Source organism: Tupaia chinensis, unplaced genomic scaffold (assembly GCF_000334495.1).
Source record: "Tupaia chinensis unplaced genomic scaffold, TupChi_1.0 Scaffold000335_1, whole genome shotgun sequence".
Taxonomy (NCBI): Eukaryota; Metazoa; Chordata; class Mammalia; order Scandentia; family Tupaiidae; genus Tupaia; species Tupaia belangeri.
In genome coordinates this window covers 2,253,051-2,279,345 of record NW_006159829.1, presented here as the reverse complement: position 1 = coordinate 2,279,345, position 26,295 = coordinate 2,253,051, and the positions used below count along the sequence as shown (strand labels likewise).

The following is a 26,295-nucleotide window of genomic DNA, read 5'->3' as shown; positions in this document are numbered from 1 at the left end:
CCCGCGACGGCGCACGCCCGGCGCGTCTCCGGCCCGAGTCTCCGCCTCCCGGCGGACCGCGCATGCGCTAGGCGCCCCGCGCATGCCCAGCTCACGTTCGGGCGCCGCTCACGCTGAGCAGCCCAGCCCGGGTTTTGGGGCCCTAGAGCACTGCGCTGGTTGGCGGATGGCGGGGGAAAGTCTGGCTTGGGTGAGGGTCCCTCCAGCAGCGGTCTTGGCCAGAGGGTTGGACAGGCTTCGAGCAAGCCCTCCAGGGAAGTGGGCGCCCTGCCCCGAATCCCCACGCTGCCCTGGCGACTCTGGAGTGAGACCTGCCGCGCCCGCCCTGGGGAGATGTTTTTGGGCCCTTTTGCACATCAGGAAACTGAGGCTCAGGGGTTCTCTTACTGAGTCACAGCTAATTCTGGGCTGTGCCATGATTAGATTTCAGAAAACCAGAGGTAGAGATGACTTTAAATGGACGCTGGGCCTGAGAAGGGCCCCTTGCCGGCCCGCAGCCCCAGACCTAGAAGGCTTCGGGGATGAGAACCAGTTTTAGAGCGGGCCTGATTGGTTTCTACTGAAAGTGGGTGACCCGTGTGGGTGGAGGACAGAACCGCAGGCTATGAGGGCCTGGTACATCGCGCCCACGCTCCTGGAGTTTATTCAGGCAGCAGGAAGCCTTTGGAGGGTTTTAAGCAGGAAGTGATAATTGATTTGTGTTAAAAAAAAAATCACTCTGGCAACCTTGTGGTAGGAAGTGAAACCAGAAGCAGGGCCACTTTCTTTTTTATGGTGTCATTTTGATCCTCACCGCAAGCGCAAGCTGGGAGGCAGGACAGGCATGTGGCCTTTTGCAAAGCGAATGCCCTGGAGCTCAGAGGTGACTCTAGTAGTCTCAGGGGCTCTAACTATGACTCATGGTAACAGAATCAGGTAAAATACGGTTTTGCTGGGAAAGATTTTCACCATACTTGAATTTCTTTTATTTGTCCTTCAATAAACTGTAGTAACGTCAGTGGAGGGTTTTGTGTGTCTTTTGGTTTTTACAGTGTTTAAAATTGGAGAGTATTATGTCTAGATGTTTTCTTGGGCTTTGCACCTGCCATGCGCTCTGCATAGAACTTCCTGCTCCCCTGCTCAAATCTCTGCCTGGAGGTCACCTGTTGATGTCAACCCACCACTCTATAATAGGAACCACCCACTACCTTGCCATCCTCTCTCCCACTCTCTCCATGCCAAAGCACCTATTGTTTACCACATACCAACACTGTGGTCTTGTGTGGTTCTTGATTGTCTGCTGGCTGCACTGGAGTATAGCTTCCTTAGAGCAGGGGCTTTGTTTTGTTCACTGGTAGGCCCCTGGCACATAGTAAGTATTTGTTGAGTGAGTGAATGATGCTTTGGGTGATGTGAAATGAGATTATTATGAAATGTGTCAGAGTATGCGAGTATGAGGGAGGGGAGTGAAGGGACAAAAGGGACTGCTCTGAGGGAATCTGGGGAGTGGTAGCGCCAGTGTGGTACTCCAAAACGGCACTAGTTCCCATGGGCCGGGCCACAGACCTCTCCAGATTATAAGCACTGTCTCCCACAATCCTCCACGTGGAAATTACAGATTCTTTCCTCATTGGCTACGCTCAGATTATCTTTGTTTTCTAGAGACAGTGTGGGAGGGGAATGGGGGGGGGGCAATGAGAGAGCAGGAGGGAGGGAATCAAGGGGGAAAAAGGCAAAACATTGGACACAAAAATGAAAATTACCAGTTGATGATAATGTGTACGGTCATCTTGGACTGGACTATGCAGTATATTAGTGCTGGAAAAGTTAATTTTATATACTGTAAAGATGTGGTTAAATGTAAAAATTAATAAGAATTAAAAAACCCGTCCTCACTAAGACTTTTTGTTGTCTGGTACTTTGTTTTTCTTTAGAACTATAGTTCACAATAAAGAACATCACTGACAATATATATTTCCAAAATAACCAATAAAATAAATTTCAATTGTGCACAATGTAATGAAATGTTATATATGTTGAAGGCAGTGAATATGTTTATATCTTTTATTTATTACACACTGCATACGTACTTTTAAAAACTATACCGTTCCCTACAAAAATGTATAATGATTATATGTACATCAGAAGTAACCATTTTAAAAAATAATAAATTTTGAAAAATGATCACCAGTTTTGCCATGCTTCTCCCAAGAAGAGATAGAATCCGGTTTCCTCCTTGCCTCTAGATAAACCCTGTGACTTGCTTTAACCAATAGAAGGTGGCAATATGAATTCTGAGCCCAGGTCTCAAGAGGCCATGCAACTTTTATTATCACGCCCATTTTTTTTCCTTGAGTTTGTTCATTTCTTTCATGAGCAAGAGAGGCAACACCCCCAACAAACGTTTTGCTATAGGACATGCCTCAGAGAGACAGAAAGTGAGAAAGCACTGCCCCCACTCCCCCTCCAGGGAAGATGGTCACGCTACAGTCCCCTCTCCTCCATTATTCTCTTGGGATTTTAGACATGCATGTGTGCCCAGTTTTTCAGGCTGCCAGGTCCAAGACTTGAACCACCCACCCAGTCAGCCATGTGGAATCCAGCTGTGTTAATCACCACACCACCGCTCCCCCCCATCCCCAATATAGCTGTAATGCCATAATCCACCCCTAACTTTAGCCAGCCCAGGGTCAAGGGCACCTGCACCCCCAACACACACAGGGAGGCCTCTAGAAAGAAACCCGGAAGCTTCCCACATGGGTCTGTCATCTGGTACCCATTTTTTACCCTTTCTTTTTACATTTATATGTTTATTTGTTGTGATTTTGAAGCTACCAGGTCTGGGACTCAAACTACGGTTGATCATGTGAGAATCTAGTGCCTTAATCACCATGCCACCTACTGGCCCCTTTTTGAAAATTTTTTCTAGAGTGCTCATATCCTCGCCTGAGAGAAAGAAAGTAAGAAAACACCCGCGCCCCCCCCCATGTGGCTGGCCATAACACAAACCCTTCTCCGTTTCTCCTGTTGGGATTTTGGGCATACACACACACACACACACACACACACACAGCGTGTTTTGTTTTTCAAGTCACAGGGTATGGGACTCAAACTGCACAGTAGATCATGTGGAATCTAGCTCCTTAACCACCACACAACCTTCAAGGACAGAGAGAGGACTTATGCCCACCAACTGTGCCAGTGGAGTCTGCAGTGGATGCCCCACGGCCTCCTGCTCACACAGACCTCCCCACCCTGCCCCAGAACCCTTTGATAAGGGAACACTCACTGTGCCTCTTCTGGGTCTCACCTCCACTCAATCCTCCCAGCTCCTAGCTAAGTGGAAGTGAGCAATCTCACTCATGGGCCGTCCCAGGGAGACTGCTTCTTGCCCTGGACACCATGCCCACTCCCTAAACCCTGCCCCCCATCTTACTCCCACCTCAAAACATAAACATACAACGCCCCTGTAAGGGGAAGCCCTCCTCTCTGCAGGGCTCTGCAGTTCCATGCCAGGAACCATGCCCCACTCCCACTCCTGACCTGAGATACCTCTTTGTTCTGAAACTTGCAGCTGGAGCTCAAATTACAGTTTATCCAGACCTTGCACCTGCAGCTGTCCCTGCACCGCCTCTAGAGAAGAGGTTCGTGTTTTCTGGGAAATTCTGCCCCAAACCATTCATTATCTCATTGAATTTTCACGACTGTCTTGGATAATATGACTAAGCACATTTTACAGTTGAGTAAACTGAGGCCGGAGATGCCGACTGTCCAGCTCAAGTCTGCCCAGCAGGTAAGTCGCAGAGCCACTTGAGAGTCCATCCCAACTTGTCTGGCTCAGGAAGTTGCTGCAGCTGCTCAGCTCTGCCTCCCCCGCCTGCTGCATGTTCTTGTGCGTAACATGAGGGCGACTGCCCACACAGCCTCTCCCTGCAGTGCGCTCTCAGTACGTCCTCATTTAGTAAAGACCCTGCAGCTGCCAGGACCCCTCTGGGCCTGTTCCAGTTATGAAGCTGATGAAATACACTCTTCCAATCATTTGTCATTGTTTCGTTCAATATTAAATCCTCATTAAAGAAATGCTCTCTTGGCAAGTTTTGTGGGACTCTCATTCAGCAGAAGACTGCGCACTCTCATTGTTTCCAGGTTTTAAAATGCAAATACTCTGCCACTTTTTCTTCTTTTTAGAAAATTTTATTTAAGTTATTTCTTTCATGAGTGAAAGTAAGACAGCACCCACCATAGGGCCTCAAGGCCACTCCCCGCCTCCAGCCTCACCAGCCCTGATCAGGAGCACATATGTGTGTGCCCTGTGTACTCAGAAAGGCCTCCAGAACCTTCCCTGTGGGTCAGCCTTGCAGGGCGGCAAGGGTGGCCACTGTCTGCCACACCCTCCACTGTCTCTTTTGTTTTTTCTTCTGAGCTTTCTTTGCGTATTTTCGATTTCCGTCAGGAGCGTCACTTGTCATTCTCAAGGATCTGGAGACTGCCTGTAGTAAGGAAGCAGTTCTCTTTCCTTCCCGATTCATTTGGACTCATGCTTTTGTAAAATACAGTGAAAAAAGTATTATTAGAAATATATGAAAATTCTAGAAAGCAGAGACATAAAAAACCCGACCCAATTTTTATTATTAAATTCAAAACAACACTGTCACATTCACCACATTTTGAGCAGCACTCACCGTGAGAAATTGAAGAGTAAGACACAGGGCCACTGGCCGGGTGGTAAAGGCAGCTGGATCCCACATGGCCGATGGCTTGGTTCAAATCTGGGACTAGGCATCTTAAAAAACATGCCATCAGGTAGCATGGAGGTTGGGGTGCTGGATCCCACATGGCTGACTCCGCAGTTTAAGTCTCGGACTCAGTGGCTTGAGAACCACACGGAACAGTGTGCACATGTGCTTGTGTGTGTGCCCAAAATCCCAAGAGGAGATGAGGAGAGGGGATTAAGGTGTGCCATCCCCCCAGGGGTGACTTCTCACTTTCCTCTCTCTGTCTCTCTCTGGAAGCACACACACCCTATACGAATAGCAAAACTAAAAAGAAAGGAAAAAAAAGCAAAAACAAAATGCCAGGCATGTGTGCCTACATGTTCAAAATCTCTGCAAGAAAGAAGGACAAAACAAAAGAAAGAAATACCAGCGTGTGTGCCTGCCTGTCCAAAATCTCTACAGGAGAGAGGGTTACGGCATTACCATATAACCATTCTCACGGGGGAGATTCCTTGCTTTCTCTCTCTCTCTCTCTGCCTCTCTCTGGCAAGCATACATGCCCCAAGGCAAATTAAAAAAAAAAAGACATGATTTGTTCAAAGTGTATACACTCAAATATGCCTTCATCAAAAAGGTATACCTTAAATAGATAAATTATCTTTCAAGTATGCTTACAAAAAAGTTTGTTTCAGTGGTTTTATTTCTATACCAAATCTTCTCTGAAAAGAAAACTGAATAATTACTAAATATCAAACTTTTATATCAAATTGAAATAAAGCTGAAAATGTTCAATTTAGTGTGTTGAAAGTATCATTAAACTGTGCTTAAATTGCCACAAAAGTAAATGTAGATCAGTCCCTGGAGCTTAGTAGTTAAGGAAGCCAGATTCCAGGTGGTCAACCATGGTTAGAGCCCAGCCCTGAAGGCTTGAAAGCCACACTGGATCCATGTGCATACAAGCTTGCCCCAAGTCCCGACAGGATGGAGAGATGGACGAGATTGCAGCGTGGCCATGCCCCGCCGGGGGTTGCTTTCTCCTTGTCTGTCTCTCTGTTTCTCTCTGGCAAGTGCCCTCTGGCAACTACAGAGTGAATGAAATCATTGGGGCTAGGTGGTGGCACAGAAAGAAAACACACACTCTAAAGATGACCCATATGGGAAGCTTCCAGGTTTGTGTGCGAGTCTTCCCTGAGCAGATCTGGCGTGCCTGTGAGGCTGGCTGACTTTGGCTGAAGCTGGCAGTAGATCGAGGCATCTCTCACTCAGAAGAAATAAATACATAAACAAACTTTAAAGAATAGAATGGAGGTGCTGGCAGGTGGTGTGGTGGTTAAAGGTGCTAGACTCTCATATGGCTGGCCGCGGTATGAGTCTCGGACCTGGCGGCTTGTTTTCTCACTCCCCCTCCCCATCTCTGTCCCTCCCTGGTCAACATTTAAATGACTGAATGAATAAATAAATAAAGTTAAATAAAATAATTCTTTAAAAAAGTAGTAAAATAAAATGGGACCAGCCTGTGACCTGGTGGGTAATGTGTCTGGATCCCACATGGCCAAGTGCACGGTTTGAGTCCCGGACCCATCAGCCTGGGAAACACACCAGCCACGCGTGCACGTGTGTGTCCAAAATCCTGAAAGGAGGAAGATGGAGGAGAAGGGATTGCAGCATGACCATCTTCCATGGGGGGTGCTTTCTCACTTTCCTTCTTTCTCTCTCACTCTGTCTCTCTGGCAAGCATATGTGCCTTCTGGCGAAAATGGAAAGATATATCAATAATTTATATTCTAGTGTTCAATATTTTTTCAATTGGCAATATCGACCTTCACGCATGTTACTTCTACATATATACAATTTCTGCATGTATGTACACACATGTCAATTTAGAGTAATAGCACAAAATATCCTTCCACTGTCACGCACAGCAATTGTGAACACTGCTAAATGAGATGGCTGATGGTGGCATGGTGGTGGACATACCAGAATCACCGAATCACCCTATTTATGAAAAGCACAGGGGGAGCTGACGATTCCGGAACTTCAGGCAAGCCGCTCCTCCCCTTGGCATGACGCCACTCAGCAGCCCTTACAGAAAAGCTGGCCTCTTTCTGGTAGTTTTGCCCAAAGTCTCCTTGGCTTTGATTGGTCAGGCAGAAGCCCCACTTCTGCCCTGGAACTGGGAGTGAAGTCAACCTCACCTAAACCACCGGGCGAGGTGGAAGGGGGTTATCGTCGGCAGAAAGGGAAGCAGAGTGGACACCAGGGAAGTGGGGATGCCCTCCTTGCCCCCACTTTTCCCTGAGGAATATGCCCATCCCTGTTTTCTGCGGGTCCATAAGCATGGGCCCAGCGTGGGGTCCAGGGAATGGTGTTCATCCTGTCTGGGCTGTTGGTCTTCCAGCGATGGGACCGGAGTCCTGCAGTGAGAAAGAGCCAGGCCGGCAGCCGCCTGCTTTCCATCTGGGGCTGAGCTGCCTCCTCCCTTTGCAGGCCGCCCATCCTCTGTCGCCTTCGCGGGGGTGGTGGCCGTGGCTGACCAGTGGCCTGGCTGTGGAGATGCTCCGCAGAGCGGCCGTGAGGAGCAGCGAGTCTGGGCGGTCAGAGCACATGGCAACTGGAGCAAGCAGTGGGTAGTACTATGGTCTCCCCCACGGGGTGGCACTGCTTCCCCCTGACCTGCCAGCCGAGGTAGTGTCTGTCCTTTCTCCACTCTGTGACGAGTCACCCGTGGAGCCACACCTGAGTGGCCCGGAACCACGGCTGCAGGGTGTGCACTGCAGAGACGCTGCACTGTGCAGGCTGGGACCACAGGGGAGGCCCCTGTGTGAGGCCCCAGGTCCAGTCTAAAGGCAAGAGGAGCGCCAGTCAGACCCTATCTGAAAACAAGCCCGGAGTCGGGCGCTCCATGTCTCCTGCAGTCCCAGTGGGAGGCTGAGACAGGAAGATCTTGACATCCGAATTTGCCCAAAGTCAAGTGGAGGGCCACTGCTCATGTGTTGGTTAGGTGCTGGATCCCACATGGCCAACCCCACGTTTCAAGGCCTGGAAAAACACTCCGGGTTGGGATCAGCAGATGGCATAATGGTTACATCACAGGACTCCCATGTAGTCGACCACAGTTGGAGTCCCAGACCCAAAGGCACACTCTCCTGAAAGCCTCACTCAGTACTTCTAATATACTGCATGTTGGACATGTGTGTGTGCATGCCCAAAATCCAGAGAGGAGAATGGAAGAGAAGGGACTGTGGCGTGGCCATCCCTCCAGGGGCGATTTCTCACTTTCTGTCTCTCAGTCTCTCTGGCAAATGCACGTGCCCTATAGCAAAAATCTCTCTCTAAAAAAAAAAATGTATTCCTCGTCTGAATTCATGGACTATTTCTTTTTTTTTTAAAGAGTGCGTTACTACTTCATTTTGTTGCTATGGGGGACATTGCTACTATCCAAGCACCTTCGAGTCTGACATGACCCATTCAGAATGGGCACCTTTGCCCATCCGGAATCAGTCCTGCAGTTGGCCTGGATTTGGGCAGCACTGCCACAGGGCAGGAAATAGCCCAGGTGACATAGAAATATCTTCCAGGCTTGGAAAAAGCAAGAGAGGCAGCAGGCCTGGGGGAAGACGAGAAAATGCTGCCGAATCCAATTTTTACGTCATTCATGAAGCCTGAACTCCCCTTCTGTACCTGCAGCATTGGTCTCTCGTTCAACCCCACGTGCTGGCCCTAGGCTGTGTGCCCAGTGTGCTAAACACCAGGTTGTGCATGTCTGCTGAGGGGTGGACACATGTACAGGTTATCGTGCAGTGGGCCATCCCAGCTATGGTGTCACAATCCCACAGGAAAGTGAGCGAGTAAGGCCATAGCAGCAAGATCCAGCTCTGGCTTCACTAGGTGTATCTGCAGAACTGGCTTCAGCCTGATTAAGGGGCCCTACTGTGGGGACCAGACTCCCACATGGTTGCCTGTGGTTCAAGTTCCAGACCTGGCGCCTCGCTTTCTTGCTTTCTCTCTCTCTCTGGTAAAATTTAAATAAATAAATAAAGTTAAATGAAATAATTTAAAAATAATAATAAAATAAAATAGAGGCCCAACAGCAATGGGGAAACACACAGGAGGTTGTCTTGATCTGTTCTCTGCCACTATAACAAAATTCCCAAGACTGACTACACGCAATAGCTGTTTATTTGGCTCAGGTTTCTGGCAGCTGGGAGGTCCACAGCATGGCAACAGCATCTGCCCGGGGTCATCCCATGGAAGATGAAAAGTAAAATGAGCACGTGAGACAGACAGGAAAAGGAGGCTGAGCTCCGGGATAGCTAAGCCATCTGGTGACAATGACGTTAGTCCATTCTGGAAGGCAGAGACCTTACAGCCTAATCCCTTCTTAGTACTGTCACAGGGTGAATGAATTTCTACTTGAGTTTTGAAGAGGGTGTTCTAACTGAAGCAAATCTATTTTGTCATGGGAACAGGCCGAAGAGAACTCATATGGACACTACATTAACTCATCAGAGCTTGGCTCTTTCTGTGTTTCTGCTCCACTGTTCATGACTTCCATTCTCGGGATCGTCTCATGGTCTAGAATGGCTGCTAGAGTTCCATCCATTGCTTCCATGTTCCTGGGGCAGGAAGGACAAAGGAGGAAGGACCAAAGGCACATTCTCCTGAAAGCTTCACTCAACACTTCTAATACATTTCTTTGACAGAATCTACTCCTATGGCCACAGCGGCTTCCAGGAAGGCTGGGCAATTAAGTCTTTCAGCCAACAAACTACAAATCTGAGAGAAAACAAAACAAAACATGGAAGAATGAGGCACCCAAGTTGACGAGGCACCCAGGACCATCTGCCACAGAAGGGTGTCAGATGTTCGGTGAGCCAAAGGGGAGCTGGAGGAGCAGGAGAGACATTGGACAGGAGCCAGGGGCCTTCTGGGGACCTGTCAGGAGACATGGTTAGGGGAGGGACCCTGACACCCCTGGAACCACCACTGGAATCTATTCTTACAGCGAGCTTATCTTGGCCTATCACTGCTCAAGATTACAACTCCCAGATACATGCATCCAATCAGCCAGCTTAGTCACGTGACCGTGTCCTGGCTGCCAGGGGAGAGCAGAGAACCCTGTTCAGTCTGTGGCGGGGGTGGGGCCTGTCACCTCCTGGAGTCTCACACTGTGAGAGAGGGCTGGTGCAGGGCAGGCACAGAAGACCAGCGACCCCTACAGATACACTATGCAGGACACCTGTACCATCTCGGGGGGGTCCCCACCAACAACAAGACCCTTACTTGATGTACTCCCTTGACCCTGGGTCTCTGTAGCCATCAACTAAATAAACGTCTCTTTACGAACTACCCAGATGGCTCTGTCAGTAGCAGCAGAGAACAGCCTAGAACATTCTGCTGTGGATCTGGGTCATGATGGTGGCTGCAGCTCCGAGTGCAGATCCAGGCCTGTGAGTCCACAGTCACTCCTTTTCACTCTCAAGTTAGGAATCATTTCCGTTCCACTTTAAAGGAGAGAAAATTGAGGCACAGAGAAGTTAAGACAAACCTGCTCCCTCCTCAGGGCCTGTTGTCTGGCTTGGTGTGGGTCTGCCTCTTCCTAACCTGAAACAACCCAGAAACCAGCACTTACGTCATCTGGCAGGTTGTCACTTCAAGTTACAACTGGTCTTCATATCTACTTCCTCATTTTCTGAAATGTCACTTTTCTTTGGCTTGAGCGTTTTCCTTTTCATCTTCTCCTTCTTCATGCTGTTTCATTTAACTGTGATGGTGCTAAAGCCCTTTGCTTTAAAGTTATCTAGCCAAGCAAGTGGTAGTTTGTAACCTTCGCCAGATAATTAATGCGTGACAACCACAGGCTTTGCACACGCTTCGGCAGCAGGCTTGGGAGGAGCGCACAGACACCAGAGCTACAAATAAATTACAGGGGAAGGCTGCACCTCCCCCTGAAAACGAACGCTCCGCAGATGGCGGCCTGCTGCTCCCGGGCGTCCTTGTCAACAGTGTGGGCAACACGCATGGTCTCCCCGAGGGGGAGACTGAGGCAAGGCAAGTGACTCACAAATGGCATTCAGCAAGTTGTCGCTGGAGGCGTGCAGCGCGGAGTTCCGGGCAGAGTCTGCCTAAAAGAGGGGGTTATGTGCACCGGGTCCAGCATCTGAACGGCTTTCTGCAGACAGACCTGGGACAAGTGGACCCTCTCCTTAGGTTGGGCCCCTCGGTCCTGCCCCCAGCTCCTGTGCCAGGTGGAGCTAACTGGATCTTCGTTGCAGCCCACGTGAGTGCCCTTGCCCACTCACCTTGCACCCAGGCCCTTCTAAACGTGACCTCCACCCAACACTCCAGCCTGCCCCCACCCCGGCCCCGTAAGCCCTCAGTTCCACCAGCTCAAATTGCCCACCACCCTTCTTGGCTTCTCCACCCCTACTCCAGCTGCCCCTGCTCCAGTGAAGGCCCTTGGCCCACTTTTGTCCTGACCAGTCCTCCTCGTCCATTTTTCTCAACTGAGCTCAGGCATCACTTCCTCCAGGAAGCCCCCAGTTCGGTCACTGGTCTGGATTCACTGCTTGTTCTCTGTGCTCTCAAATGACGTGTGACCAGCTCTGCATCCAGCGTTTTAGTTATTTCTCACCCTGCCGCCACTCCCGCCTGGGCATTCCGGAAGGCGAGGATTGTTTTACCTCTGCATCATCTGCTCCTGGCATGATGTGCCTAGCACCTAGCTCCCCTGAGAACTGTCATCCACTGCAGATGGTATGTGGTCATTCTTCTGACACCCATGTCAACAGTGTTGGTAACCAGTACGTTCACACTAAGCTGGAAACCGAGGCAGGGCAAGGTAAATGACTCCCTGTAGCACAGAAGCAGGTGAGAGAGGAGTTCTGGGCAGACCCCAGCTGAGAATGGGGATTACCTCACACTGCATCCACTGTTTGTTGAGTGACTGACTGAAGGTTTCCGGAAGTACTCAGTTCTTCCTGTACTTCTGTATACAGTGCGTTACCCTGATCCTTTGACTCTGTTTTGTATTTCTTTTTTTTTTTTTTAAGTTCTTTTTTATTTTCCTCCACACTGGCCAAAGTTCTGAGGGAGCTTAAAGTTTTGTAAACATTTTAACTATCCCTCTTCCCCACCCCCCCTTTGTTTTGTATTTCTTTTTTTTTTTTTTAAGTTCTTTTTTATTTTCCTCCACACTGGCCAAAGTTCTGAGGGAGCTTAAAGTTTTGTAAACATTTTAACTATCCCTCTTCCCCACCCCCCCTTTGTTTTGTATTTCTTTTTTTTTTTTTTAAGTTCTTTTTTATTTTCCTCCACACTGGCCAAAGTTCTGAGGGAGCTTAAAGTTTTGTAAACATTTTAACTATCCCTCTTCCCCACCCCCCCTTTGTTTTGTATTTCTTTTTTTTTTTTTTAAGTTCTTTTTTATTTTCCTCCACACTGGCCAAAGTTCTGAGGGAGCTTAAAGTTTTGTAAACATTTTAACTATCCCTCTTCCCCACCCCCCCTTTGTTTTGTATTTCTTTTTTTTTTTTTTAAGTTCTTTTTTATTTTCCTCCACACTGGCCAAAGTTCTGAGGGAGCTTAAAGTTTTGTAAACATTTTAACTATCCCTCTTCCCCACCCCCCCTTTGTTTTGTATTTCTTTTTTTTTTTTTTAAGTTCTTTTTTATTTTCCTCCACACTGGCCAAAGTTCTGAGGGAGCTTAAAGTTTTGTAAACATTTTAACTATCCCTCTTCCCCACCCCCCCTTTGTTTTGTATTTCTTTTTTTTTTTTTTAAGTTCTTTTTTATTTTCCTCCACACTGGCCAAAGTTCTGAGGGAGCTTAAAGTTTTGTAAACATTTTAACTATCCCTCTTCCCCACCCCCCCTTTGTTTTGTATTTCTTTTTTTTTTTTTTAAGTTCTTTTTTATTTTCCTCCACACTGGCCAAAGTTCTGAGGGAGCTTAAAGTTTTGTAAACATTTTAACTATCCCTCTTCCCCACCCCCCCTTTGTTTTGTATTTCTTGACTTGCCTAAACTCCAAAGTCCTTAGGTAAGAAACAGAGGGCTGGAGCTCCCTAAAACGGAGTCTGTCTTTACAATGGAGACCATCATCGTCCCTGCCCCGTGGGGCTGAAATGAGGATCAACCTTAAACGCGCAGTGACGCCTGCTTTGTTCACGGTACATCTCCCTGGTGTAGACACCTGTCTGGTAGGAGGCACTTAAAGCTATGTCAGGCAGACCCGAGAGTGCGCAAGTCTTAGTCATTATTCTCACTTTTTAATTTCTTGTTTTTAGAGAGATTTTTGCTGTAGGGCACATGCACTCGCCAGAGAGACAGAGAGAGTGAAACCAAGAAATCACCCCCTGGGGGAAATGGCCATGCCACAATACCCTGTCCCCCATTCTCTTCTTGGGACTCCAGGCACACACGCACATGCGCCTGGTGCGAGCTTCAAGCCTCCGGATTCAAACTGTGGTGGGCCATGTGGGAGTCCAGCGTCCCAACCCCTACGCCACCGGCTGGCCCCTTGTTATCGTTCCTGGATGACTGCCACAGTCTGATGCATCCAGCGTGTCCCCTCCAATGTTCCAACTTGGGGGGTTCTGTAAGTGGACTCCAAGGGCAGGTACACATGGAGAAAGAGATTCATTTCCGAACCAGCTTCGGGGCCTCGTCCCCGGTTCGCAGTGGTGGTAATCACCATCTCCACCTGGAAAAGCCAGGTGACTCAGTGGGCGGAGGTGCCACCTAGGCCTCCGGGGCAGGAAAAGAGCTGGGACCTTGGCCAGCCCCGATGGGCAGCAGCTCTCTGGTTCCTGGAGAAAAGTTGGTGCAGGCTCTCCTTCACCTTGGGGGGAAATACACAGGCCAGGAGCCAAAGCTGCTTCCCCACCTGCAGTCCCCCCACCTCCACAGGCCAGCTGTGCTTTCCTGGTCTGTCAACTACACAAAAGGATGACATTTAGTCTGTGACACGCTATTAGCAGTCCCCGCAGGGAACTCTCAGAGGGCAAGGACGGAGCCTTGTTCTCACACAAGCCACAAAGCTGGCTCAATAAATAAATAATTTTGCCTGCTTTAACACAATGCTTCAGCCCCACTCTCCCACCCGCAGCAGGGGGCGGATTTCGAGGACAAACCGTGAGGTACTTGGTGTCACCACTTGGCCGAGCGTTTTTGTCAGCTAGACCGGAGTCCCAGGTCAGCCTGCAGGAACCAGGCCCAGCAGAGGTACCCCACCAGGGGCGTTTGGAACGAAGGACGCCAGGTGAGGCTGTTGGCAGGAACAAGGTGTCTACGCATGAGGGACAGTGGGAAAGACAGACCGACAGCTGGAGCCCTGTGCACCCAACTCCCTTTGAATCCGCCAGCTCTGCTGTGAGTGGGTGACCTGGCTTCTCCAGAGAACGTGGGACTTGAGAGCAGGAGAGATGTGTCCTCTCCTATCCCCCTTCTCGTCGCCCATATGCCAAGCTGAGGCTTCTCGTTTGCCTCCAAGGGTGGGGAGGCAGCAGGCCTGCCCCTCTGTGGACGCGGCGTGTCTGCCTGAGGCCTGGCACACTGGGAGAGCACTTCCTGCATCCAGCTGCCTCCTCCAGCCAGCGTGTCAAGCTACAAGTACCCACTGAGCACCTACTGTGCGCCAAGTGCTGGGCCAGGTGCTGCGGAAGGGCAAAGCAGCAGAGGTCACTGGGGGCCCATGGCCTGTGGAGCATTAACTGGTTGGAGGCCTACAGACACAGTGGGCCCTGCAGGGCGTGCGATCGAGGTGGTGCGGGCACAGTGGGCCCTGCAGGGCGTGGGATCAACGTGGTGTGGGCCGTAGGGGTGGGGGCGGTGAAAGTACGGCTCTGGCCGCTCCCTCCCCTCCTTACAGGGCTCCTGCTCTGAGACTCTCACTCATTCCCCAGGGCCCCCTGCACTGATGACCCCAAATCTGGACCTTGGGCCATGCCTCGGGCTGGAGTTCCTGACCTAGGGGCTCAATTTTCCCATCAAGCTCAGAGTACCCGCAAGGGAAGCCCCTCCTCTTCCCACGGGCAGTTCTGGCTCCTGTGCCCCGTCCCCTCCATGTTGGAGCCACTCCCTGACTCCTCTCTCTGCCCCATCCCCTTACCCAACCGTTGACAACTCCACGGGCCCTACTGCCGAATCTTCACTAGGCTGTCTTGCCCAGTGTTGCTGTCACAGTTTCCGACCGGGGCCTCTGGCTCTCCCCAGGCCAGACTCCAAGATCACAAACCACTGTTCTCGCGGTGGCTCCCTGTTACCTTCCGGAAAGTCCTGAAACCTGCCAGATGTCACCCCCTGGGGGCCCCCAGGGCTGCCCCAGGTCCCATCCCACCTAAGGCCTAATTCTTTGCTTTGAAAATTTTTCAAAAAAAAAAGTTTGAAATTCATGCTGATTTTTTTCAGTTCTTTGTCTACTCCTTTGACCGGGAGAGCTAACCTAAACCGTCCAGCCCACCCTTCTGTGCTCCGCTGCTCGCACCTCCCCCTGCCTCCTGGCCCTCTGCATGCCAGTCCTATCTGTCCACACGGCAGGTCTTCATCCCTTGGACCATCCCAGGTCCTCATCCTTCGCTCCTGCCCTTCTTGTACACCCTCGGGACGGGCTAGTCACAGCACACCTGGGCCTGGGCCTGGGCCTGGGCCTGCTGGGCGTTAGAGTAGAAGCCTGCCTCTCTTGTCTGACAGCTGCTCTGCTCAGGAGCACACACAGCAGGGCCCAGCAGACACCACCTCCTGGTTGGCACCCAGACACATTTGAGAGGAGAGCTGGTGTGTGGCAGGGGTGGCCATATCGTGTCCGTGACTCCTAGACAGTGTCACACCCAAGTCATAGCCTCTTCTGAAGAAGTGGGACAGCACTTTCTGCCCATTACCAAAGTCCGCCTCCTCCCTGCAGAGCCATAGCGGACAGCCTGCGCTGTACTCAGATGGAGCAAGAGTTAGGCCCGAGGGAGGGCATGCACCTCAGCCCCGACGGCTGGGCTTGCAAGTCAGTGCCGCGTTCCCCAGGTGCAACCACGGATGGCTCACCTAACCCGTGGGTCCCATTTGCCTCTTCTAGACAAATAGGAAAGTGGTGCTTCCTTGTAAGACTGTGAGGAGCTGGCAGGTGGCATGGTGGTTAAGATGCTGGACTCCCACATGGCCAACTGTGGTTTGAGTCCCAGACCAGGTGGTTTGCTTTCTCATTTTCTCGCTTTCTCTCTAGTTACTTAAATAATAATAATAATAATAATAATAAAGAGATAGTTAATTGTTTAGGGCCAGCAGGTGGCATGGTGGTTAGGGGAACTGTACTCCCACATGGCTGACCACAGTTTGAACCCCAGACCTGGCGGCTTGCTTTCTCACTTTCCCTCTCCCACACGCTCATGTACTCTCTCTCTCTCTCTCACTCTGTCCCTCTCTGGTCATATTTAAAGAAATAAATAAATTTAAATAAAAAATTATTTGAAAAAAGGCTGTAAGGAATGAACAATATGACACACAGGGGCTTCAGAAAGTTCTTTCTAAATGGAATTGAAGTATAAGCTTAATTTGGTACAAAATTTTGAGTTTCCACCCATGAAATTCATAATACACATTTCCACTACCTTTTTGAAGACCTTCCATTTAAGGCACCCAGGAAGCGTCTAACAAAGGCTGCCACTGGGGCCCCGGAAGGTGGGAGTGCTCCCCTAAGCTCCCCTGCCCCTCACCCTGGGGGCAGCCCTGGCCTTGCCTGTCCCTGTCCTGGGGGACCATTGAGCAAGCTTGATTCTGGTCCCCCCTTCCCTTCCTTACCTACCTTGCATCTGGTCACTAGCCTTGGTGGAAGGCCTGGGGGAACACGAGACCATATGGACAGTCCCTGGCAAGCCCAGGGCAGGGGCAAGTTTAATTCTTACTGGGGCACATGGTGGGGCTATGAGTCGAGCCTGTCTCTCAAATTCAGCCGCACAGGTCCTGAGCTGGTATCTCCATCTCAAGTGTCTTTCTCACTCGGTTCAGAACTCAGGAGGCGAGGACGGGGGTTTCACCTTAGCGAACACTCGCGCCGCACTTGCCCGGGCCAGGCCCTATTCTAAGCATCTTTCCAACCGTAACCAGTTTAAAGCATGTGACAGCCCCATTTTAGGCGAGGACACCGAGTCCCACAGAGGAAGCCCTTCCAAGGCCCCCAGCTAATAGGTGACAGCCAGGGCTCGTGCCTAGGTGGCCAGGCTCCCAGCCCCTGGTATCTACAGCCTTTGTCAAAGCACGCGGTAACATGCATCCAGCCCATAAAGCCCCTGACCTGTAAAAGACATTAGTCTTCCATTCCTATTTTAAGACAAAGCAAAGGCTGAGAGGAAGTAGATAAGGAGGTCATGCTTCCCGGAGCTCTGGGTTTGGCCGACCCTCCTATCGGCAGGAGCAGAGAGAACATGAGCAAGGGGGGAGGCCCGAGAGAGGCCCCAGGGCGTGTGTGGGGCAGCCTGGCAGTGCTGGTCTGCCAGCGGAAATGACTAACTCCCGTCAGGGTGCATGAGCCACTGCGAACCAAGCTACTGAACTCACAGAAGCGGACTGAAAGCGGAGAGAGGGGACAGCGCTGCACAGGAGGACGGGCAGGCTCCGGCTGCAGCGGCGGCCCCTGGACTGCCATCTGCAGAGGGGGCCACATGGCACAGACGATGGGCCATCACGGCTCACGCTCACTTTCTCATAAATAATGACTGTGAACTTAGGGAGCAGGTACATATGGCCAAGGAAAGTACAGCCAAGCGGGGAAGGATGTGGAACCATGGCCTGCAGACACGGGTGGTGTGCGGGCTGGTTCCTGGCAACTCTGCGGTTCCAGCTCCAGGGTGGGGCCAGCTCAGCTCTCTCCAGCCTCGGGCCTTGAGCTTGAGTCCAGTTACTCCTCCTAGGGTAAAGGCTGGCTGTCTGGGATCAACTGGCCATCGCTATGGCTATAAGCTGTCCCTCCAGGTCTGCGGGGCGCAGCCAGGCTTGGAGAGTGGCCGGAGCATGCAGCAGGAGGGAATCGACCAGGCTGGGCTGCGGGGAGAGTATTTCCGCCCCACCTGGGACTTTCTCTCAGGGCCAGTGCGTGGCCACCCGGAACGTGCTGGCCGGTTCTTCCCAGAGACCGTGGTGAGTGTCTCTGGAGACCGACCTGAGCCTGGCCTGCAGCTGCCCCCCGCAGATGGGCAGGCCCATGGCCACAGGAAGCTACTCTGGGAGCCAGAGCAGAGTGGCAGCAGGGCTGGCGTCCCGGGCCTGTGACAGGTACAGCCCAGAGGGCTCATAAGGCGACCACTGACTGGGCTACTGCTTCGCAGTCACCGTCTTGAAAGCCTCTCTTCCAGTTTGCTGGAGGGTGCATGTGCTTTCTGAAGAGACACAGAGACAGAGAGAGAGTGAGGAAGCATCTCCACACTCTGTTCTCCACTCCTCTCTCAGAATGGAGGTGCATGCACGCGCGCGCACACACACACACACACACACACACACACACGCACTCACACACGCACACACACACCTGGCGTATTCTTCAAGCTGCCAGGACTCAAACCGGGCAGTCAGCCATGCGGGATCCAGCCACCCCAACCTCCATACCACTGACTGGTCCGCCGTCTTAAAACCCTGCTAGTTCATCTCTGAGTCCGTGCTCCGTGTGTGAAGTCTGGAGGACACTGAGCCTCGGCTCAGCTCACCTCAGTAGGCCCTGCCCTGCCGCCTCCCCGTCCCCTGGTTCCTTGTACCCCAGGCCACATCCAGCCTGGCCCCTCCTGTTCTTGCTTCCCCGCAAGGCCGGGACCTCCACCCGCACTGTCTGGGATGGGGCGTGGCGGCTGCCCCCGTCCTTGGCTGACGGCACCCCAGACCCCTCTGGTCCAGGTACCAAGCAAGTCCTGGTGCTGAGGTTGCGTCCTTGGGGACCGCTCTCTGCCACAGGTTGGAGCAGCCTATGGAATCCGGGGGGAGACTTCCTGCCCCTCCCCACAGCTGAGCACCCACTTTCACTTTGCACTGGGGCCCGCAAATTGTGAAGCTGGTCCCCCATGACTGGGGCAGCACCAAGGAGTGTGGCTTGGCTTGGAGACCATGTGGCTCAAACCACATATCCTCTCAGCTCCACTGGGAGCCATCATCTACAGGTCTGTGTGCAGAACGCTTCCCGGAGGACGAGTAACGGGGCCGGACCTCCCGGAGCAGCAGGCAGGGCCAGGGCTGGGGAGAGTCTCCAGGCTGCGGAACATGTGCTAAGATTCTTAACCAGGACCGTCTAGTTCAGGGAATCCCGGCGTCGGGCCAGCTGAGAGCAGAGGCTTTGCGGCAGGGAGAGGTCACTGAGCAGTCCAGAGGAGGACAGGGCAGGCTGAATGGCATATACACTGGCCTGTGTCCTAGCTGCTGAGGCTCCAACCGTGTGTGAAGCCACAGATGGTTGGGTTTTATCTGTTCGGTTAGTTCTCAACCTTAGCAGGTGGCCAGAGTGGAAGCCATGATGACCCACTTGAGTGACACCTCTCCTCAAAGATCCAGAACATCTTTTGTTTTTGTTTTCAGTAATTATTTTATTTAACTTTATTTATCCATTTATTTTAATTTGATCAGAGAGGGACAGAGCAAAAGAGAGAGAGAGAAAGTGAGAAAGCAAGCTGCCAGGTCTGGGTCTCGAACCGCAGTTGGCCATGTGAAAGTCCAGTGCCATTAACCACCACGCCACAGCCAGCCCCGAAGATCCATAACATCTTACAATGTATGTGAGCTGCATCACATAAAAGAACCATGTTTCAGGGCTGGAGGTGGTGTGGTGGTCAAAGCACTGAATTCCCACATGGCCAACCACAGTTTGAGTCCTGGCCTGTGACTTGCTTTCTCACTTTCCTTCTGTCTCTCTCTCTGGTCAAATTTTAAAAACAATAATGATGAATAAAATAAAATAATTCTTGGCATGATGTGGGAGGAAGCTGTGGAGGAGGCAGCCTCTGATCTGAGATGACAGGGGAGAGCGGGGCAGGCCAGGGTGGAGCTGCAGGCAGGGTGTGGACTGGCCCCAGGCAGGTGGAGAGGGTACCGGTCACATTCGTCTGTTACCTGATGCTGCCGTGTTGGCGAGATGTGATTAGAAGACCCCGAGGAGGCCATGTGGCAGCGAGGGCCGTCTGACCCACCTGGGGCTGAAACTCCAGCGGGGCTGTCTAAGAGGCGTCCTGCCCGTGCCCTACCAGGCATGGATGTGCTGTGGCCTCCAGCTCAGGCACCTCTGCACTGCCATGCCTACCCTAGCGGGGGTCTTCCCTCTCTCCTCCCCTGAACTCAGCACTTGGCTTTGGTCCCAGGCTTGAGCCCTGGGTTTAACGAGGGTTTCTGCCCAGTGCCTCCCAAGGCCACTGAGGCCACTGAACAGGGATGCACTCCTGGGCTGGTGGCTGGGGACAGGCTGAGCAGGGTGAGGCGTAGCAGGAGGCCAGCCAGAGGGCCCTCCAACTCCCCTGCCCCACTGGCCCTTGCTGCTGCGGCCCCGGCCTGCCTTGCAGCCCCCTAACCAAGTCTGCACCATGCCTCACCTCGCCTCTTCTGGTTTAGTCTCCCTCTTCCCAGCCCCCATTATGACGGGGTGTGAGAACCCAGAGCAGCTCCCTCCCACACCCTGTGGCCCCCTCTCTGCCTTTGGCAGAGGGAGTCCCCCCACCTTATCCTGAGGCTCTGGATGAATGTTCCCGAAGCCAAAGAGATGCACGATTGTCTCCCTCACACACATAGAATGCCATGGCAACGGCAACTCCGTGACAACAGCCAAGGAAGCCAGACCAGAATCTGCCAACCCAGAGAGCCCACCATCTGTGAGGCCAAACCCTCCCGCTGTGCCCGGCTTTGCCCAGAGCAGGGGCCACATTCGGCGGCTAAGAGCGAGCAGCAACGTCCTCCGAGGTGTGCCTTTTCCCGCACTGGTGCCCCGCTGACGGGGAGAGGAAGCCAGGAGAAGGTCTGAGCGAGCAGGCGGGGGCTTCAGTCAGAGATGCGGGTCTGGCTCCGGGGAGGAGCTTCTGGGTCGCAAGCGGCCACTGGGAGACGTCCAGGACCGTCCTCAAGCCCATTGGTCTTCTGGAAGTCTGCTTCCCACAGAGGCGAACATCTGCATACATACATGTATATATTTAAAGGTTTTAGCAATAGGGTACATGTGCTCCAGAGAGAGACAGAGAAAGCAAAAGTGAGAAATCACCCACTAGGGCAGATGGCCATAAGCAATCCCTTGTCCTCCATTGCCTTCTCGGGATTCCGGGCACGCGTGCATGCACATGCACACACACACACACACACACACACACACACGCAATGTGATTTTTCAAGCCACCAGGTCCAGGCCACAAACTGTGGTCAACTATGTGGAAATCTAGCCTTGAGCACCATGCCACCTTCTAGCCCCCCTCTGTGTACAGGCCGGGTGTATACAGATGTGTGTAGGTGTGTACAGACACATCAACCCTCTAGGCCTTGGGTCCCCATGGACTTACACTTTTTCCAGTACCAACAGTTTTCCTGTAGGAAACACAAGGGCACTTCACAAAGCTGGTGAAAAAGTAAAATTAAAGTACAAGCTTTTATTGGTGTAAAGAAATGAAATCTGGGGGCCAGCAAATAGTGTAGTGGTTATGTTGCTGGGCTCTCACATGGTCGATCGCAGTTCAAGTCCTGGACCCAATGGCTTGAAACCCATGCTGGGCTCTTGTGTGTGCGTGCACAAAATCCTGAGGGGAGAATGGAGGAGAAGGGATTGTGGCATGGCCATTCCCCTATGGGGGTGATTTCTTGCTTTTTTCCCTATACCAAGAATCTCTCAAAAAGAAAAAAAAAATTGAAATCCATGAAAGTTTTGCCATGGTACGTATTTTTCATAACTTCTTGAAGACCTCTCCTGCAGTGTCTCTCGTGTGTATTAACTTGTTCGCTGTTTGCAGCAAAGCTAGGAGGAGGTTCCACAAGGCCTTCTCTCTGTCTTTTAATTTGCCAGGGGGCTTGTGCATCACCAGAGAGTGAGCGAGAGGGCCCCATCGCCCTGGTCCCACCCCTCTCCCACCACTGTGAGGAATGGCCATGCCCTAGTCTCTTGTCCATCTCTCCCTCTTGGGATTTTGGGCATGCACTGGCGTGTTCCTCAAGCTGCCGGATCTGGGACTTGAACTGTGTATTTGACTGTGTGGGATCCAGCTGCCTCAACCACCAGGCCCTGGGCTGGCCCAATTCCTTTTTCTTTTAAAGATGAGGTGACGTCTGAGATGTGAGGTGTCCCAAGCCGCCAGCCGGGGAAGAGGAGGAAGCAGCCAAGGAAGGTGTGGACATGACCTTCACTTAAACACCTCTCCTGGGAGACGCTGCCACGGACAGGTCCCGTGATATTTTTTTCCTAAAAAATACCAGCCTGACAGACCTTGAAGCTCCCATACACGTTGCAGAGGGCTTGGGCGCAACCGCGGCTGGAAGTCACGCGCGTCACGCGGCGACTCGCTGGATGCAGCAGCTCCGGTCCCGCCCGTCACTCCTGCACAGCTGTCCTGGAGCGCTGGGCCCAGTACCCAGGTGCAGGCCTACCTGCCCTCTCCCTCTCCGTCCTCGTTGAGTCCTGCTGCCAGAGGCAGAAGAGACAAGGCCGGGGTGGGTTCGGGCAGCCAACGAGAGACCCTTAGGGGACTGGAGCCAAAGAGCCACAGGCCCAGGGCCATGGCCAAGCCCAGGAGTTGAGGGTGGGGTCACGGGACTGTGGGCTTGGTGCTTGCTGGACACAGGGCAAAGGTGGACGAGCTGGGGGAGGCCCTCTTTCACTGCTGTCTGAATCGCAGCAGCTCTGAGGGAACACTGGGGGACAAGCACAGGCGAGGCTCAGGTGGGGGGACGGGGCGGGGCCCCGAGGGACAGGTGGAGGCTTCGGGAAGGGCCCTGTGAGAAGAGGCTGGGGGAGGACAGCAGAGAACCAGCCTGAGGATTGGGGTTAGGGTGTGAGGAGTGTAAGGGGACAAGGACTGTGGGTACACAGGGCTGGGGGCTCCAGAGAGAACCAGGCTGGACAGACACCCAGGGAGCCATGGGCCAGGGAAGGCGACGGAGCCTCAACTCCATCTGCTGGCACTTCTCAGGTCTGTCTTGCCCCTCAGGCAGCTTCAGGTGTCCCTGCCCGCGTTCCCTGCCTCAGCTGCCCTCCCTGATCCGGTGGCAAACGCCTGCGCACCTGGAACACTCAGACCCAGGGCATCTCCTGGGAGGGCCGTCTCCAGGTAGGGCCCACCATCCCCTCCACGTCTGGCCCTGAGGCCGTCCTCTCACTGCCGTGGACCGCACAGAGCCCTTTGTCTTTCTCTGTGCCCTCTCCAGAGCAGGGTGCACACTCCCGGCAGACTCCGTAATTTAGGTCGGCTGGATCACACAGGCTGATGGACGGTTGCATGAAGAAGTGGTGACGATTCCAGATGACAGGAAGCCCTGGGGGGTGTGAGCAGAGCGGCTCTGGGTGAGCAGCGCACCAGTGGGCCTGTGAGGTGGGTAGGGGGCCAGGGGTGCTCCCACACAATGCTTACACACTTGGCGGGAGCCTCTTTAAGAAAATGATGCAGAAGCAGGTACGGGGCTCTAGAAGGGGGCTGTGTAAGTGAGGGGCCTGCACTGGCTTCGTCAGTATTGTGGTGACCTCACCTGACTCTTAGCTCTACGGGTCAAGAGGCATCCCAGGGTGCGTCTGCCTCGCGGGCCATGGAGAGCAGGGCAGCTCCGCTCCCCACTTCCTCCTTGCCCTGACCACTAACCGCAGCGGCACTCTCACTCAGATTGCTTCCCCTTGCGGTCTGCAGGTCTGAGGTCTCGGCTTCCCCCTCCTCTACTCCGCCAGGGTGCTGGGGAGCTCATCAGCCTTCCACCCCCTGCACAAGCCCTGCGCCCTGGATGACTCAGCTCCGGGGGCCCTTCCAGAGAGGCTCAGTTCCCGCGTGTGTGGTGGAGCCGGGAGCCTGCAGCTCAGCCGCTGGGCTTGCTTACAGAACTTGTAACAAATGACCACAAACTGCGTGGCTTAAAACCACAGGACTTTGTTCTCATGATTCTAGAAGCGTGGACTTGGATGTGGGCGGGCATGGCCCTCCAGGGCCCCTTCCCGGCCTCTGTGCTCGTGCCGTCAACCTGGTCCTGCCTGTTTTCATGTGGCTTTTCCTTGGCAACGTTCCCTTTTATTTATATTTACGTTTTGCTATAGAGCATGTGTGCTCAATGGAGAGAGACAGAGACGAAGAGAAAGAGGGAAAGTGAGAAAGCATGCCCAGGAGAAACGGCCATGCGGCCCTCCCTTGTCCTGCATTCTCCTCTCAGGGTTTTGGGCAGGTATGCACATGCACCTGACATGACTTTCAAGCCACCAGGTCTGGAACTTAAACCACGCAGTAGGGCATGTGGGATCCAGCCCCTTAACCTGCACGCCACCCGCTGGTTCCCCCTCTTCTCATAAGGACACCCATCACTAGATTTAAGTGTCCCCCTAAAGTCAGGATGATGTCATCTCAAGAGCCTTAACTCGCATGTGCAGACTTCCAAATTAGGTAACATTTACAGGAACCGGGTTAGGTGTACAAATATCGCTTTGAGAACCTGCTTTCAGTTCTGCGGGGTATAAACCAAGAAGTGGGACTGCTGGTTCATACACAGTGTTCTAATTTTAATGTTTTGAGGAAGCACCTGTTTCCCATGGCAGCTGCACCGCTCGTAGTCCCTGTCACTGTGCATGTCCTTTGGGACACGGTTCAGCCCCACTGCACATGGGGACAGGGGCTGACCTCACCTCGCCAGGGAGGGCAGAAGATGGGGGTAAGGGAGCTGCAAGAAAGGCAGGCTGCTGGCCTGCTCTGTAGCTGCAAGGGCAGGCAGCGCCCCTCCCAGGGAGCACTTGCCAGGGGCCCTGGAGGACTCTGCCTCTCCTCACCACCACGCCACCTGCTGGCTCAGCCTCTCCTCACTCCTGTCCCTGGTGCAGCCAGACTTCCTGGGAGGGCTCGTCTACACCCCAGCTCAGGCTGCTCCCCTCTGCTCTGGCCCTCGCCTGCGCCTCCCTCGGACCTGTCCTGAACCCTGGGCCTGCCCCTGCTGCTCCCACAGCCCGCAGTGTCCTTGCTCCCGACACTCTCCAGACTCTTCTCTGTCCCCTTCCCTGCTCCAAGTAGAGGGGGGACAGGGAACTGGTAGGAAGGCGGCCCCTCCTGAGCCTCCATGAAGGGGTGCTGGATGACAGTGTGGGCTTTTCTGCCCCTGCAGTGGTGATGTGACCTCCAGACTTACAGACTCGGAGACTCATGGAGAACTGGCCCGCCCCGTGGTACCCAGGACCAGGACACAACCTCCAGCCTCCACTTCCCAACCCCAGTGTGCTCCCCCCAAAGCAGGAAGCGTCCTCAGCCCTCCTAGGTGTCGCTTCCCACGGAGGAAGCGCACAGCTGGCTGTGAGGCCGCGCCTATTGTGTGCCATTTCCTGCTTGGCGCTCGGCCTGGCCCCAGGCCCGCAGCTGCCCGGCCAGTGGCCAGCCTCAGCTCCCGGCCTCCAGGACAAAGGGTGGGCGGCAGACCCCCAGTCAGAACCACGTGAACCTCCCAGCCGAGTCCTCCCGGCCCTCACCCATGGACACCATGGAGGCCAGAGGGTGGCTGCGGCGTTAACTGTGACAAAAGCACGTCACTCGCCATGTACGTCGTCACCACTCTAAGTGGCCACAAAGCACGTTCGTGGTCACGTAGCCATCCCCACCGTCCACCTCCAGAACGCTTTTGTCTTCAACAGAAACCCTATCCCCACTAAACATGCCGGCCCCTCGGAGTTGGGGGCCCCTCACTCCCTTCTCCATGTCTCTAAGTTGGAGTGATGGCCACGTGGCCATTCCGGTCTGCTTGTCCCTCATCCGTGGATGGGCACCAGGTGGCCCCTGTGAATATGCTGCTCTGAGCCGGGCATGCAGACCTCTCTGAGACCCTGCTTTCAACTCCTGGGCCGAGTGCCCAGAGTGGGACCGCGGGGTCACACACGTGATCCCGTTGTTCATGTTGAGGAGTCCTGCATCCCCACGGCGGCTGAGCCGTTCACTTTCCCGCCACCGTGCACGGGACCCAGTCTCTGGACACCCTCACCAGCAGTGCCGGTGTCTGTCCTTGCGGATGAGCCGTCCTAGCAGGTGTGAGGCAGACTGGGCCGTTTACCTGACGTCTCGTGAAACTGAGTGTCGGCCACTCTTGCATCTTTGTTGGAGAAAAGTCTGTTTGGGTCCTTTGCCCACTTTTCAATAGGATTGCTTGTTTTTTTTTTTTTTAAATAATTTTCTGTGTGTGTGTGTGTGTGTGTGTTGATTTGTTTTAAACCACTAGGTTCCAGGGTGATTTATCATGCAGAGTACTCGCAAACTCTTTCTGGGCACCCGGAGAAAGGTGGGGGTTCTACAGCTTCCATCCTGAGCCTGTTCGTACTTTTGCCCATTAGGAAGAAGCCCAGGGGTGGGCACTGCGCTGCCCTGCTGCCCGCCTGCCTTGATGCCCCTACCGGAACAGACGTCGGTGAGTTTCTATTCCACAGGCGTGCGTGTCCTGCCTCCAAGTACCTG

General features: G+C 53.1%; 2 long non-coding RNA genes across 3 annotated transcripts; both read left to right on the top strand.

Annotated features, from left to right (window-relative positions):
* The first annotated feature begins 10,515 nt into the window (after positions 1–10,515).
* On the top strand, positions 10,516–15,716 carry LOC114008426 (uncharacterized). The gene is made up of 4 exons (XR_003549958.1): positions 10,516–10,974; positions 11,227–11,450; positions 13,803–13,955; positions 14,187–15,716. It is a non-coding gene; the product is annotated as an uncharacterized LOC114008426 (long non-coding RNA).
* Positions 15,717–20,486: 4,770 nt separating this feature from the next.
* LOC102482671 (uncharacterized) lies at positions 20,487–23,715 on the top strand. 2 transcript variants are annotated; one of them, XR_335092.1, is made up of 5 exons: positions 20,487–20,660; positions 21,938–22,330; positions 22,828–22,947; positions 23,045–23,180; positions 23,518–23,715. It is a non-coding gene; the product is annotated as an uncharacterized LOC102482671 (long non-coding RNA). The 2 variants fall into 2 exon arrangements; XR_335091.1 differs by having other exon boundaries at positions 22,810–22,947.
* The last annotated feature ends 2,580 nt before the right edge of the window (positions 23,716–26,295 follow it).